The 17,695-nt window shown below is 37.8% G+C and overlaps 1 pseudogene; it reads left to right on the top strand.

The window, feature by feature from the left end:
- LOC149247532 (protein NRT1/ PTR FAMILY 5.6-like) overlaps positions 1–17,468 on the top strand; it is a 52,943-nt pseudogene extending 35,475 nt beyond the window's left edge.
- Positions 17,469–17,695: the final 227 nt, after the last annotated feature.

Genomic DNA, 17,695 nt, shown 5'->3' on the forward strand with positions numbered 1-17,695 from the left:
TTACGGAATGATGGTAATTTATTAATGTGGTTGGTAAATGTAGGTAAGATTTTAATTTTAATTTTTTTTTAATTCACATGTGTAGTTTTGTCTTTACGGCACAAGTAAAACAAATGTGTAGTTTAGTTTTGTTGAATATGGAAATGTAATGTGAAACACAGCAGTGTCACAATTTTTATGATAGAGAGTTCTCTTTGTAATGCATAGCAGTGCAGAGATAGTTTTTTTTTTGTAATACGCAGCAGCGATGCGTATGAAAGAATGAAAGCAGTGTAAAACTTTTCAAGAAAGAAACTGAGTGTTACAACAACGTTAATTTTGAGCAGAGACAAAATGTTTTATAGTGCAAAGAGAGTGTGATGATTTTGAGAGAAGACAGAGTATTTTGCTTTCTGTAATGTACAGCAGTGCAGACACACTAATGTATTTTTTTTGACAGAGTGAAGTTTTTGAACTGTCTCTAAAGTAGCCTGTTGTAATTCCTCTGTTAGAGGAAGTATTGTTAATGAATACAAAGTCCCTTTTGTTGTGCATTGTTGAAACTCTGTTTTCAGAAAATATATTTTTTTGTTTCGCTGCGTCAAAAACAGAGTGTTGCTGAAACACCGTTGCTGAAACACTGCATTCATCAATTTACGAAACTGCGTTTCTCAAACACCGTATTCCGCAAACGATTTTTTTTTGTTTCCTGTGTTAAAATAGAGTGTTAAAAACAGAGCATTATTCTGTGTTTTCTGTTCTGGAATTATCAGAAATTCCCAACTTGGTATGGGAGCTTGTCGAGGCTCTTTGAAGGTGTCAAAGAAGGTGAAGGAAGGGTTTCCTTGCTGCAATAGCTTCTCGAGCAGAGTGAAGACTCAGTCAAAAAAATCCAAGAGTGCAATAATGGCTAGCTCAAGCACCAGCGCTAGCATGGGTATTTTTAATACTCAGCTCCCACAATTTAATGGGAAAAATTATAACTATTGGGCAATAACCATGAAAGCTTTACTTGCCTCACAAGATTTATGAGAATTTGTTGAGGATGGATTTGAAGAATGAGCGGATGAAGAAGAGTTTAATAACATAACTCAGACAAAGAAAGATCTGTTGAAGAGCTATAAGAAGAAGGATTCAAAATGCCTCGTATTTTTGTATCAAGCACTGCATGAGAGTGTGTTTCCAAGGATAGCAGCAGCCAAGACATCCAAAGAAGCATGGAAAACTCTCAAGACAGCCTATCAAGGTATGGAGAAAGTGAAGACAACAAAACTACAGTTGCTAAGGAGAGATTTTGAGAATCTTTGCATGAAGGAGTCAAATAGTATTGACTCATTCTTCACACATGTAATTGGTTTGGTCACACAGATAAGGTCTCATGGAGAAATTCTTGAAGAAAGGAGGATTGTGGAGAAACTGTTGAGGTTCCTACCCTCAAAGATCGATATGACTGTCACCACCATAGAAGAGACAAAGTGTCTCACAAACTTCTCAGTTGATGAAATACATGCATCGCTGATAACACATGAGGAGAGACTGAGTAGAAAAGAAAACTCATCTCTAGAACATGCTTTCAAGACCCAGATGTCCTTTGGAAGAGGAAGAGGTCAAGGTAGAGGAAACAAGAGAGGAAGAGGCAGAAGCCAAAACAGAGGTGGAAGAAACAGTCCAGCAAATGCTCAAGGAAGAGGCAGCAATCCAAATCAGAAACAAAGCGAAGGCAGCAGCCAACAAAGTGGACAACATCATGCTCAATGACAAAGGTATGAGAAATCCAATGTCCAATGTTATTATTGTAAAAAATATGGGCATTATGCAAATGAATGTAGGAAGAAACAGGATGATATGAGTAATAGAACTAGTGAAAATTTCACTAGAGAAAATATCAGCCAAGAAAATTTGTTTTTAGCCTGTAACATAGCTGAAGAAAAGAGTGAAGATGTATGGTTTCTAGACTTCGGTTGCAGCAACCATATGACAGGAAACATAGCCCTGTTTTCTATGTTAGATCAGAATGTGAAGTCACAAGTCACACTAGGGACTCATAACAAAGTTTATGTTATGGGAAAAGGTGAAGTAAAAGTTTTAACAAAAAAATGAGAAAAGAAAACCATAGCAGATGTTTATTATGTTCCTGGAATGAAATGTAACCTCTTAAGTATTAGACAGCTTGTGCAAAAGGGGTATAATGTTTTCTTTGTGAATGATGTATGTACCATCATGGATAGAGCACCCAGCAAACAATGTATTGTTGAAGTAAAGATGACAAGGAATAGGATATTCCCTCTCAGAATGAAGGCAGATTTGAAAAATAAATAAGTGATTGCAGCGGTGACTCAAGAGGCTTTCCAAAGCGAACCAAAGGATGAAAATTGGTTGTGGCCCTTGAGATTTGGACAACTCAACTTTGGAGGTCTTAATTTGTTGAGTAGAAAAGGAATGGTAAGAGGATTACCATTGATAGAGAAACCGGACAGCCTTTGTGAAGGTTGCATCTTGGGGAAACAACACAAAGAAAGTTTTCCATCCGGGAAAAGCATAAGGGCAAAAGCACCCTTAGAGATTGTGCACTCAGATTTATGTGGACCGATGCAAACTCCATCTCTTAGAGGCAACCACTATATTCTGACATTTATTGATAATTTTACAAGAAAAATTTGGGTTTATTTTCTGAAGAACAAAAGTGAAGTGTTTGAAAGATTTTGCAATTTCAAAGCACTTGTAGAAAACCAAAGCGGGTTGCATACCAAAGTTCTAAGAACTGATAGAGGAGGTAAGTATATCTCCAAGGAATTTCTATGTTTTTATAGAGAAAATGGAGTTCATAAGCAGTTTACAACTAGGTACACTCCGCAGCAAAATGGAGTTGCTGAAAGGAAGAATAGGACAATCATGGATATGGCAAGGAGCATGTTAAAGGCAAAGCATTTTCCAAATGATTATTGGGCTGAAGTTGTACATTGTGCAACTTACATTTTGAATAGATGACCTACAAAATCATTCATGAATAGAGTGTCGGAAGAAGCATGGAGTGGGAGAAAGCAAGGAGTCACCCACATGAAGGTTTTCGGATGTGTGGCTTATGCACACATTCCAGATGAGCTAAGGAAGAAGTTGGACAGCAAAGGGGAGAAATGTATTTTCATTAGATACAGTGAGGAATCCAAAGCTTACAGGTTGTATAACCCATCCACCAAGAAGCTTATTGTGAGTAGAGATGTTCATTTCATTGAGGAGGAAGCTTGGGATGGAAGCATAGAGAAAACAGTGAATGTTAAAAGCTCTTTGTCACATGATGAAGATAAGGAAAAGATGGTTGAAAGACATCCCCAAATAGCAGCGCCAACACAAGGACATCAAGAGACACCCTTGAGGAGAAATGAAAGTGCTTCTCCAAGCACACCACAAGGAGGAAATTCAAGTGCTTCTTCAAGTACTTGTACACCAAATGAAAGAGGTAAGAAGTTCAAAAATTTAAATGACATTTATGAACAAGAGGCAACAAATGAAGGTATGGATTATTTGTTTGCTTTATATTGTTATGTTGATGACCCTGTTCATTTCGAAGAAGCAATTAAGGATAAGAAATGGATAGAAGCTATGGATGAGGAGATCAATTCCATAGAAAGAAACAAGACATGGGATTTAGTTGAACTACCAAAAGGAAAGGAAGTCATTGGAGTTAAATGGGTCTACAAGACCAAGAGTAATGCTGAAGGCAAAATAGAAAGACACAAGGCAGGGCTGGTTGTCAAAGGATATAAGGAGCAGTATGAGAGAGACTATGAGGAAACTTTTGCACTGGTTGCTGGAATGGAAGCCATGAGAGCAGTGTTGTCCATAGCAGCACAAAATAGGTGGAAAGTTTACCAAATGGACGTGAAGTCAGCATCCCTAAATGGAGTGTTAATGGAAGAGGTTTACATTGAACAACCTATAGGCTATGAAAAGAAAGGCCATGAGCACAAAGTGTGCAGATTGAAGAAAGCTCTTTATGGGCTGAAGCAAGCACCAAGAGAGTGCTACAGTAGGATAAATTCCTATCTACTGAAAAATGGATTTGAAAAGTGTGAGGGAGAACCCACCCTCTACATCATAGAAAAGAATGGTAAAATACTAATTGTTGTGTTATATGTTGATGATGTTATTTTCACAGGTAATGATGATTACCTTATTAAAAAATTCAAAACAGTCATGAAAGAAGAATTTGGAATGACTGACATGGGTTTTCTTAGATACTTCTTAGGAATAGAAGTAAAACAAAATGGAAATGGGATTTTTATTTCATAAGCAAAACATGTTAATGAAGTGTTAGAAAGATTTAACATGCACGAGAGCAAAGGAGCAATCACTCCCACAGTGATGAGATTAAAACTCAGCAAAGAGGACAACATCATGGATTTTGATCCTAGTTTGTATAAGAGCATAGTTGGCAGCCTCATGTATTTGACTGCAACTAGGCGAGACATAATGTATGTTGTTAGTCTAATTTCTAGATTCATGGAGAGGCCAAAAGAAGTACATTGGCACGCAGCAAAAATGATTTTGAGGTATGTTAAAGGTACTACAAGGTTTGGCATTTTATATACTACTTCAGAATGTTCAGATTTAATTGGATACAGTGATAGTGATGTTGGTATTATGATTCTAGTTTGGCTCTCTGGTACAGGTGTTCTACTTGATGGCAACTCACTCAAGTGGCAAAACTTTGTTTCAGGCTCTCAAAATGATGGAAAATAAGAGGTTCGCAGGTGCATCGTTCAAAAGGTGCGGACCCGCAGGTTCGCTGCCCAGGAAGTGTGGACATACCCACAGGTTATCTGTTCATAAGGTGCAGTCCCCCAGTTCACTCACTCCAATGCAGAGAAGTGCGCTCACGTGGGGTTTCTTATGTTTGGCCCTTAGTATTTAGCTCGTCGTTCATGATCCTATGGTTTTGGCCCGTGGTATAGGATATAAATTATTTGAACCCTTGTTTGGATCCCTTGTATTGGTTTTCGATGGTTTTTTCCCATGGTTTCAATAAGGGCTTGCCCATAAAAAAGAAAATGGATCACCTGGTTAGACACTTCTGAAATTTGAATATCTTAAGATCTGAAATTTTTGGTGATTGGTTTTAAAAGCTAGATCTAAATTAAGGAGAAAACTTAAGGCGAATCTATTGATAAGTCATGATCTCTCAGGAGCATGATCAGATCTGTGGATCTGACTGTCTGTGGCACATTGGAAGACTGTTAATTTGGCCCTAATCAATGGTTCGCAGGTGATCCACGGCGTGAGTGCGGGGGTACGCAACGTAAGAGAAGGCGCAATATGGGGGTACGCAGTGCAGCAAAAGGCGCAGTGTGAGGTATGCAATGCAGAAGAAGACATAGTTCAAAGGTTCGCAGGGAAACAAAAGAATAAGTTGCGGAGGTACGCTATTAGACGGACAGTGCAGGTGCGGATCTGAGCAGAGGTACGCAGGGCAGTAGAACGAGTGGTGCAGAGATATGCAGAGTAGTAGACCGACCAGATGCGGATCTGCGCAGTTTAGACACAGAAGAGTTGCGGGTATTCGCAGGCCACTATTGGTGATGATTGCAGACCTATCTTGAAACATTTGTTGGTTGTCTTTTATCTATTGCTGCAAAGTTCTGGGTTTAGATTTCTGGTAGTACTCTTCTGTTTATAGCATTCTGAGAAGTTGGGTGATTCATTGGTTGATTGTATAAGGAGATTGGGTGATTTGCATGTACTTGATGATTATTTGATCTTCTTGGATCCAGTTTTAAAATTAATTAAACGTGGTCCTTAAAGAAGAAAAAGAGCAAAGGGGATTGTAGCTCCCTTCCAGGAAAGATTGGAAAATGAGAGAGAGTTGTAGCTCTCTGCAGGTTGCAGCCTGCGTACTCGTAAAGGACTGCACCAGTACAAAATCCTTGTAAAAGAAGTTTCTAATTGAAAGAAGATAGAGACATATTGCAGCAGGTGGTTTTCACCCACATTGGGTTTCCACCTTATATCTGGTGTTCTTTGGTGTGCCTATCTATTTTTCTTTTTTTTGTTCATTATTATATGGCACTGACATACAAATTAATGATCAATATCTAAAGAATAAATTAAAGTATAAATCTCGAAGGTATATTGAAAAGAATTTGATAATACTGATTCACCCCCCCTCTCAGTATTATTTCCAACAATTGGTATCGGAGCGGGTTCTTCAGAAGAATCTTGATCGCTTGAAGAAAGATCCTTCATCATGAGCAACTACGAGAGGGAAGCATCAATGAGGCCACCGATTTTTTATGGGACAAACTTCGTTTATTGGAAGGTAAGAGTTACTACCTATCTTCAATCTCTTGGTACAGAAGTCTGGGATGTCATAGATACAGGGTATACTTTTCCATCAACAACTCCTACAAATCCGGCTGAGAAGAAGAATTATGAAACAAATGCAAAGGCGGTTAATACTTTATTAGGATGCTTATCTCAATAAGAATTTGTCAAGGTAATGTAGTTTAAATCCGCAAAAGAGAAATGGGACAAGATTTTTCTGAGATATGAAGGAGATGATCAGGTAAAACGAGCAAAAATTCAAACCCTCAGGATTCAGTATGAAAATCTCAGGATGTATAATGATGAAAGTGTGGCTAACTATTTTCTTCGTGTATATGAGATTGTTAATTGTATGAAAAATTTGGGTGAAGAAATAAAAGAGGCTGTTGTGGTTGAAAAAGTTCTAAGATCTTTGTCCCCTAGGTTTGAATCTAAAGTTTCTGCAATAGAAGAAAAAGAGAATCTACAAAGCCTTAAAATGTCACAGCTGCACAGAATTCTAACTACTTATGAAATGAGGAAATGAGGTCCATCAGACAGGAGAGAAGCTGCCTTCAAGGCTTCAGGCAAAGGAGAGTACTATGAGTCAGGACATGTGTCAGAAGAAGAATAAGAATGAAATTTTGTCAGAAATCTTCAACGGGGTACTGGTCGTTTCCGAGGTAAGTTACCGTTCAAATGCTTTTCTTGTGGAAGAGTCGGTCACTATGCTCCCAAATGTCCTCACAAGGATAAGATTGACAAAGGGAAGGAACCTGTTAGATGGAACAAGAAACAGAATGCAACGAAGAAAAGTTACTACACTCATGAAAATAGTGATGGCCTATCAAATAGTGACGAAGATGAACGGGTTAATGATTATAAACTTTTAATGGCCTTTGAAGATGATGATTACATGTATGCTATAGATTTATATGGTTTTTATGAATAGATTTCTCGACTCAAAATATGTTTAGAAGAAAAAGATATGATCATTGATACTCTGCAATTCCAACTTGATGAAAAAGAAAAATCTCTTGAGAAGTTAGAATGTGAAATTGTTGGCCTTAGAAAAGAAATTGAGAAAACAAAGGCTCTTAATCTTAAATTTGTTAAAGGATATGAAACTCTGGATGAGATTATCAATGTAAAACGTTCTCCAATAATCAAGACAGGTCTGGGTTATAATGGAGAAACATCTCAAGCATCCACCTCAAAGAGTTATCTTGATACAGCAAGGAGGAATGAGCAAAAGCCCAATGGAGATCACCAGGTAAGGCAGGGACGAATTACATCAAGAACAAACAAAGACTACCAGGTAAACCAGGGGCAATCCATCTTAAGGGTGAACAAAAGCTACAAACAACCACAGGTAAAATCTTCTCAATTTGCTTCAAGAATGGACGACAATAGAAATTACAATCATTTGGCTGGTAGATTTGATAATCGCAGAAGTTTCTTCAATGGCCAATGTTTCTCTTCCCATAACTTTGGTGACAAAGCAGCTCAATGTGTTGCTTATAAGACAATCATGACTAGAGAAGCTCAAAAAACAAAGAAGTATGACTGGGATTATGAAAAGGACCTATAACAAATTTTCTGCCCTTGAAAATGAAATTGAATGTTCTATTTGTAATAAATTCGGTCATGAAGATTCTGAATGCAGGAGCAGGTTTCGGCAGACAAAGGAGCAAGCCTCAAGCACCAGAACATGGAGAATAAAGGAACCACAAACAGAAAGATGTGGGATAGCATTTTATGCAGAAGGACAAGAAAATCTACGGTACATCGACAACGGATGTTCGAAGCATATGACAGGTGATAAAGAAAAACTTGAATCATATACTGCTTTAGAAAAGGGAAAGAAAGTTTCTTTTGGAAATGATACCCCTGCAGCCATAAAAGGAAAAGGCACTGCTCAGTTGAAAGAAAAGGTCAAAGCTGGAAATGTTTTGTATATTAATGGCTTGAAGCATAATCTACTGAGTGCCAGTCAGATGTGCGATCAAGGAACAGAGGTAATATTTCGATCAAATGGATGTAGTGTTCGTGATCTTGATAGAGGAAAAACAGTGATCAAAGGCAGAAGAACTCCAAATAATTTATACATATTTGAAGAAGGACAACAATAATGCTATTTGAGCAAAGATGATGAACATTGGTTATGGCACTGGAGGTTGGGGCATCTAAGCTTTTCACAAATAAGGAAAGCATGCAAATACCAGGTAGTTCGTGGTCTTCCAGATATCAAAATTCCAAACAACACCATATGTAAATCATGTCAGTTTGGTAAGAAAACCAGAACTAACTTCCCTGAGAAGGAAGGATCAGCCAGCAGGCCTCTTGAACTAGTCCATACAGATGTATGTGGTCCATTTAGGACAAGGTCACCTCGAGGAGAAGAATACTTTATATTATTCATTGAGGACTTCTCAGGGATGGTTTGGTTGGGACTTATGAAACACAAGGACGAAGCATTCAAAAAATTCAAATCTTTCAAAGCCTTGGCTGAAAACAAATCAGATCACAAAATTAAGTGCCTCAGGTTCGACAGGGGTGGGGATTTTACCTCAAATGAATTTTTCGATTTCTGTGAAGAACATGGAATAAGAAGTGAATTCTCTACAGCTAGGACTCCTCAGCAAAATGGAGTGGTGGAAAGGATGAACAGAACGGTCCAACAAATGGCTCGTGCTATGCTTGATCAGTCTGGGACTCCCGCAACCTTCTAGGGTGAAGCTGCTTTTGCTGTGGTTGTTATTCTCAACAAAACAAATGTCCGAGTGAACAACACTCAAACTCCTCATGAGCTCTGGTATGGTGAGACTCCTTCGGTAAAGCATTTCAAAAATTTTGGAAGCAAATGCTATATTAAGAATAATGATGAACAACTTGGCAAACTTAAACCTAGAGCAGATGAAGGCATTTTCCTTGGTTATTCTCTCCACGGCAAAGCATATAAGTGTTACAATAAAAGACTTGGAAGAATTGTTGACAACATTGATGTAGTGGTTGATGCAAAAGGATACATTCCTAGGCAAGCGAATTATGAAAATATTGAAGAGGATGAAGACTACTCTCCAAATCAGATTGATGATGAAGAAAAATTTCAAGAGGCACCAGAGGAACAGATAAGGATAGAAGAGAAGACTCCATCCAGGTACGTTCAGAAGAATCATCCAGAATCTCAGATTTTGGGGCAGAAAGAGGCAGGTGTACAAACAAGAAGAAAAATTGCAGAAGCCTCAAGCTATTTGGCATTACTCTCCTCCACTGAACCACAAAATGTAAGAGAGGCATGCAAAGATGAATGCTGGGTCAAGGCGATGGATGAAGAACTTGAGAAGATCGAAAAGAACAACACTTGGGAGTTGGTTCCTAGACCAAAAGATAAGAATGTCATAGGGACAAAATGGATCTTCAAAAATAAGTTAAATGAAAATGGGGAAGTAATTAGAAACAAGGCCAGACTTGTTTGTAAAGGGTATGCTCAACAAGAAGGAATAGACTTTGAAGAAGCTTTTGCTCCCGTTGCTAGACTTGAGGCCATCTGAATGTTCCTTGCTCTCTCAAGCTTTCAGAAATTCAAAGTATTTCAAATGGACGTAAAATCGACCTTTCTGAATGGAGACTTAGAAGAAGAAGTGTACATTGAGCAACCAGATGGGTTCATCCTTGGGAATGATCCAAATCTTGTATGCAGACTAAAAAAGGCTCTGTATGGTCTCAAACAGGCTCCAAGGTGCATTCTTTATGGGTTCTAGATTAGTATCTTGGTTCAGCAAGAAATAGAGTTTGATTGCTTTATCTACAGCTGAAGCGGAATATGTGGCTGCTGCATCTTGTTGCACTCAACTCCTTTGGATGATGCAGACCTTGCAGGAATTTCAGATCACTTGTACTCCACCTATCTCCATCTTACGTGATAATACAAGTGCAATCAGCATTTGAAAGAACCCAGTCATGCATTCAAAGACCAAGCACACACCGATCAAGTATCACTTTCTCAAGGAACAAGTGCTTGAACAAAAGGTCAAGTTGGAGTATGTTCCTTCTAAGGAACAAGTTGCTGATATACTCACCAAACCATTGCCCAGGGAGACCTTTGAATACCTCAGGCAAAAGCTGGGGGTTGTTGATGCATCATCCTATTGTTGAATCTCATCTGTTTCAGAGATTGCTGGTTGTACGCAAGTTTCCTATGGGGTATACGCGTACATTTGTTGGGTTGCGGATTGGTCGAAGATTGAATGGCACAGGTTCAGGGAGAGCATATATTCTTCTAATAATGCATTGTTGGCATTATGGTAGAAGATCTTGGAGGAAGTACAGAAGGAGAACATGGATGTTGATCTGAATATTGCTGCAATATGTCTCTATCTCTTTCACGATCATGTATGGTGTATGGTGGATTATTGTTCTTCTTGAAGAAATTTTTCATCTGCAAATCTGATCTTTAGTCAGGGGGAGCATGATTAGTAAAGCAAAGGCCTATGCATGTTCTCAGGGGGAGCATAACCCTTTGCCCTTAATGTCAAAGGGGGAGAATGACGTTGAGGATCTTGACGTTGCCATCAAGTCCAAAGGGGGAGATTGTTGGCATTATGATTATGGTTTGGCTATCTAGTACAGGTGTTGTACTTGATGGCAACTCACTCAAGTGGCAAAATTCTGTTTCAGGCTCTCAAAATGATGGAAAATAAGAGGTTCGCAGGTGCATCGTTCAAAAGGTGCGGACCCGCAGGTTCGCCGTCCAGGAAGTATGTACATACCCGCAGGTTATCCGTTCATAAGGTGCGGTCCCCCAGTTCACTCACTCCAATGCAGAGAAGCGCGCTCGCGTGGGGTTTCTTACGTTTGGCCATTGGTATTTAGCCCGTCGTTCATGATCCTATGGTTTTGGCCCGTGGTATAGGATCTAAATTATTTGAACCCCTGTTTGGATCCCTTGTATTGGTTTTCGATGGTTTTGTCCCATGGTTTGAATAAGGGCTTGCCTATAAAGAGAAAAAGAAATCACTTGGCCAGACACTTATGAAATTTGAATATCTTAAGATCTGAAATTTTGGGTGATTGGTTTTAAAAGCTAGATCTAAATCAAGGAGAAAAATTAAGGCGAATCTATTGATAATTCATGATCTCTCGGGAGCATGATTAGATCTGTGGATCTGACTATTTGTGGCACATTGGAGGACTATTAATTTGGCCCTAATCAGAGGTTCGCAGGTGATCCACGGCATGAGTGCGGGGGTACGCAGCGCGGGAGAAGGCACAGTGCGGGGGTACGCAGCGCAGCAGAATGCGCAGTGCGAGGTACGCAGTGCAGAAGAAGACACAGTGTGGAGGTTCGCAGGGAAACAGAAGAACAAGTTGCGGAGGTACGTTGTCAGACGGACTGCGCAGGTGCGGATCTGAGCAGAGGTATGCAGGGTAGCAGAACGAGTTGTATGGAGATACGCAAAGGAGTACACCGACCAAGTGCGGATCTGCGCAGTTTAGACATAGAAGAGCTGCGGGTATTCGCAGCCCACTATTGATGAAGATGCAGACCTATCTTGAAACATTTGTTGGCTATCTTTTATCTATTGCTACAGAGTTCTGGGTTTAGATTTACGGTAGTACTTTTCTGTTTACAGCATTCTGAGAAGTTGGTTGATTCATTGGTTGATTGTATAAGGAGATTGGGTGATTTGCATGTACTTGATGATTATTTGATCTTCTTGGATCCAGTTTGAAAATTAATGAAACATGGTCCTTAAAGAAGAAAAAGAGCATAGGGGGTTGTAGCTCCCTTCTAGGAGAGACTGGAAAACGAGAGAGAGTTGTAGCTCTCTGCAGGTTGCAGCCTACGTACTGGTAAAGGACTGCACCAGTACAAAATCCTTGTAAAAGAATTTTCTAATTGAAAGAAGATAGAGACATATTACAACAGGTGGTTTTCACCCACATTAGGTTTCCACCTTATATCTGGTGTTCTTTGGTGTGCCTATCTATTTTTTTTGTTCTTGTTCATTATTATATGGCACTGACATACAAATTAATGATCAATATCTAAACAATAAATTAAAGTATAAATCTGGAAGGTATATTGAAAATAATTTGATAATACTGATTCACCCCCCCCCTCTCAGTATTATTTCCAGCAAGTGATTGGGCTCTAAGTGTAGATGATTAGAAAAGCACATCAGGTTATGTTTTTCACATGGGTTCAGGAGCCATTTCATGGGCTTCTAAAAAACAGCCTATTGTAGCATTGTCTACAACAGAGGCAGAATATGTGGTAGCTACAACAGCAGCATGTCAAACAGTTTGGATGAGAAGGATGTTAAGGAGTTTATACGAAGAGAAAAGAAAAGGAACAATGATTTTTTGTGACAATAGCTCAGCTATTGCATTATCCAAGAATGTTGTGTTTCATAAGAGAAAGAAACACATTCACACAAAGTTTCATTACATGAGGGAATTGGTAAACAATGGAGAAATTATTTTAGTACATTGTACAACTCAGGAGCAGGTTGCAGACATTCTGACCAAACCATTGGGGCAGAAAAGTTTTGAATTTTTAAGGAAATGTCTGGGTATGACTGATAACCCAGCAGTTGAAACTAAAGGGGAGTGTTGAAATATTATTTTCAACTGCAGGGCCAGTCCTTTGCCATACCCCGCATTGATGAATCTGCCATTAAACAGCTGCAGCGCCAGTCCTTGCCTAAATCAGCCATTACACAGTGATTTATTACGGAATGGTGGTCACTCACGGAATGATGGTAATTTATTACTGTGGTTGGTAAATGTAGGTAAGATTTTAATTTTATTTTTTTTAATTCACAGGTGTAGTTTTGTTTTTACGGCACAAGTAAAACAAATGTGATGTTCTGTTTTGTTGAATATGGAAATGTAATGTGAAACACAACAGTGTGTCAATTTTTATCAGAGACAGAGTTCTCTTTGTAATGCACAGCAGTGCAGAGATAGTTTTTTTTTTGTAATACGCAACAGCGCGTATGAAAGAATGAAAATTTACACACAGCAGTGTAAAACTTTTCAAGAAAGAAACAGAGTGTTACAACAGCGTTAATTTTGAGCAGAAACAAAGTGTTTTGTAGATGCACAGCAGTGCAAAGACAGTGTGTTGATTTTCAGAGAAGACAGAGTATTTTGCTTTCTGTAATGTACAGCAGTGCAGACACAGTAATGTAATTTTTTTGACAGAGTGAAGTTTTTGAAGTTTTTGAACTGCCTCTGAAGCAGCCTTGTTGTAATCCCTCTGTTAGAGGAAGTATTGTTAATGAATACAAAGTCCCTTTTGTTGTGCATTGTTGAAAATCTGTTTTCAGAAGATATATTTTGTTGTTTCGCCGCGTCAAAAACAGAGTGTTGTTTTGGCATTGCTAAAACACCGTTGTTGAAACACTGCATTCATCAATTCACGAAACTGTGTTGCTGAAACACCGTATTCCGAAAATGATTTTTTTTGGTTTCCTGTGTTAAAACAGAGTGTTAAAAATAGAGAATTATTCTCTGTTTTTCTGTTATGGAATTATCAGAAATTCCCAACATACACTTCATAGAAAATTTTAGGGGCGAATGTTCGCCCTTTGTCGAAATTAAGGGTTTTTAAATTTTTAGTGGACGAATATTTTGTATCATAGTACATTTTTACAAATCACCTCAAATAGCCCACCTTATTTTAAGGGAGAGGGTAAAAAAGGTAAATTTAGCCCTTGAAATTAGGAGTTGCAACCTTCCATTCGCCCATTTTCAAGAATAGGTTTTATTTAAGTGAATCCTATGGGCCAAAGGCCCAAATACCATATTTATAAAAAAGGTATGGTAAATTAATAAAAATATAAATAAATCAGAGGTTTGGTAAATAAATAAAATATTTTTTATATTTACTCCATAAGTCACCTTATATACATGCAAGGGTGTAAACAAATAAAAATATAAATAAAGTGGAGGTATGGTAAATAAATAAAACGTCTTTTTATACTTACTCAAAAGGTATAGTAAATAAATAAAAATATAAATAAACTAGACGCATGGTAAATAAATAAAACCTCTTTTTATATTTAGTCCATAACCCTCGCTCTATTTATGAAGGCTCAAGAAAGAGGTTTTATTTAAGTGAATCCTATGTGCCAAATACCATATTTGTAAAAGAGGTATGCTAATTAATAAAAATATAAATAAATGAGAGGTATGGTAAACAAATGAAACATTTTTTTATATTTACTCCATAAGTCACCTTATATTTACGAACACTCAAAAAATGCGTTATATTTAGGTGAAAACTATGGGCAAAATACTATGGGACAAATACCATGGACTAGATTGTTATTAATACCATGCAAAAAACATTATTAACCCTAATATTAGTATTAATAAAAATAAAAATGGCACATGGTATTGACCCATGGTATTCACCAAAATGGCACATGGTATTGACCCATAGTATTCACCTAGAATGTAGCCTATTTAAATGGGGGGAGTAAACCAGCATAGATCCATCTTTACTCTGGATCTACTAACCCCGAGAGGTATGTGATATGCAAACTAGCATAGAGTGAAAAAATATTTGATCCGATGAAGAGTAAAAATGGATGTTGTAATTTAATGTATGTTAAACATTTTAGCTTAGTTAAAATAAAAAATAAAATAAAAATCAACTATTAATTTTATTAATTTTTATAAATTACTAATAGTAGTTTTTAAGCTCTAGGTTTATGATAACCCATGGTATTGACCCATGGTAATACCATGGTATTCATGTGAGCATAGACTATTTAAAGGGGAAATTCTACCATCTTAGATCCATCTTAATTCTGGGTCTACCAAGTGCTCAGAGGGATAAATAGATTTCATCCCCCTAACAGTGGTAGACGTGGAGTTAGGATGGATATAGGTTGGTTTTTATGATAATGAAGATATTAAATAGACTTAGGAAATTATATTGTAAAAACATCTTAAGGTGAATGGTTAAAGCATAGACATTGGGCAAGTATATTTGTATACTTCTGTTTTAAACTAAAACAAATCCAGGGCTAAAAGGAATGGATTGATTGCACTAGTCATCCTTCTATAACTTTCCAACATATGCTCGAGTAAACAGATTGTAATTTGGATAATTTTTCTAATTGCAAAGAGGAACATACTTGTGTATTGGCAAGGTGGTTACAGGTCCCTAGAAGTGATGAATTTGAATTTTTCTTGGTTTTATATATAGTATTAGGTTTTTTCTCATGCTTTCTGTGAGTGGCACGAGTGAATTTTATCCTACACCCACTAGGTTATCGATATGTAATTTCGGTAATTTTGATTTCAAAAGATATTTTAAAGAAATGCAATGATTTCATTTGTGTATTCAATAGACACAAGATTTTATAATTGTATAAAATATTCACCATGCCTCGTGAGAGATTCACCAAAAAACTATATATACATATCATATTATTGATAAAATCGCCTTCCATTTTTCCTATATACCATGGAGATTCGCCCATTTATTATACATGTAAATCTAGGGGGGTTCTTAAAATTTTCCTTGCACTTGCTTCTAGGTTTTTCATCTTTTTTTCAATCTATTTGATGCTGATTTATGTTGTATAAATCAATGTTTCAGTGATTAGTTTTGCTGACGCTGTCAGCCTCTCTGTTAGCTCTAAAGCCACCTGATCAATGTGATGATTCAGTATGTAGCAAAGCAACGAGTACACAAATTGGTGCCTTGGGGACCGGTGGCGTGAAGCCCTCACTGGAAGCATTTGGTGCAGACCAATTTGACGAGGAAGATAAAACTAAAATGCAAAAGAAGAATTCCTTCTTTAATGTTTGGTATTTCGTTCACTCATCTAGTGTTCTGTTAGCAGTCACTGTCGTCCCTTACGTCTAGGAGAACGTAAGCTGGGGGTTTGGATTCGGAATTCTAACTGTTGCCATGGCCATAGGCACTGTCGTGTTTTTATATGGAATGCCCTTCTACAGACATAGGCCTCCAAGGGGCAGCCAGGTGTCTTGTATAGCGCAGGTTGTAATTTCTGCTATTAGGAAAAGAAATTTGAGTATGCCTTCAGATGTGAACTTGCTTTACGAGGATATGGAGACCATAAAATCAGGCAGGAGGCTTATCTAGCACACAAATAATTTTCAGTAAGTTTTTCTAATTTAAGCATACGATTCGATAGATCTACTTGCTTTGTCAGACAAGTTCAAACCTTATTTCTAGAAAAATATTTGGTTTGAAAATCTAGAGCCATAAGGAAAATTTTACGTGACAAACCAATAACATTATTTTGATACCTTACTTTGGTTGACAATGGACTAGGTTTCTGGATAAAGCAGCGATAGTGGTACAACACTCTTCGGAATGGAATATTGATAAACAGGGAGAAATGAAGCCAAATTAATGGAAACTCTGCACAATAACTCAAGTAGATGAAACGAAGCTAATATTGAGAGTGGTACCCATCTGGGTATGTTGCTTTATGTTCATAATGACAGTAACACAGAGCATGTCGTTGTTCGTGAAGCAAGGCAGCACCATGGATAGAAGATTGGGTTCTCATTTCAGAGCTCCATCATCTTCTCTATTGGGTATTGACAACTTTGGTTGACTCGTTTTCGTAACCTTATATGACTGTTGTATTGTATCAGTTGCCAGAAGAATAACTGGCAATGAACGAGGAATAACAGTTTTACAAAGTATTAGAATTGGCATGTTCTTGTGTGTTATGTGCATGATAACTGCAGCTATAATAGAAAAAAAGAGGGTCCATGTAGCAAAAACTCATGGCTTGCTTGACAGCCCGAGATCTGTTATCCCTCTCAGCATTTTCTAGTTAACTCCACAATGCGTTCTGATGGGAATAGCAGGTGTGTTTACTCTAGTAGGAATGTAGGAATATTTCTATGGTGAAGTCACTGACAGCATGAGAAATTTGGGGATCGCTCTCTCTGAGAGTATTCCGGGAGTCTCCAGTTTTCTTGGCAGTCTTGTGATCACTATAGTTCAGAGAGCAAGTAAGGGAAGCTGGTTTGTGAACAATTTAAATAGATCGAAATTGGATAGTTTTTACTCGCTTTTAGCCATATTAAGTGCTATGAATCTATGTTTCTATGTTTATACCACACGCATACATACTTACAAATAAGTGGTGCAACAAATTATATTTGATACAAGTAGCTCACCCTAAACTATTTGCATGTTCAAGTGGGGTGACAATAAGTGTGTTTCAACAGAACCGAACAAGGCACCTGATTTTGATGGCTTTGCACAAATTTCTTATCATTAATGGGCGACGGGCATAATCTATCGGAGTAGGTCACTGCGAGTAGAGCACCATTAGTGACGTTTGAATTTCAACAAATTTTAAAGGAAGACAATGCCTTTTATACATTGTCTGCCCAAATCTAGATTCAC

The sequence above is a fragment of the Pinus tabuliformis genome, chromosome 7 (assembly GCF_031772625.1).
Source record: "Pinus tabuliformis cultivar Carrire ecotype Pingquan chromosome 7, CPIR1, whole genome shotgun sequence".
Classification (NCBI taxonomy): Eukaryota; Viridiplantae; Streptophyta; class Pinopsida; order Pinales; family Pinaceae; genus Pinus; species Pinus tabuliformis.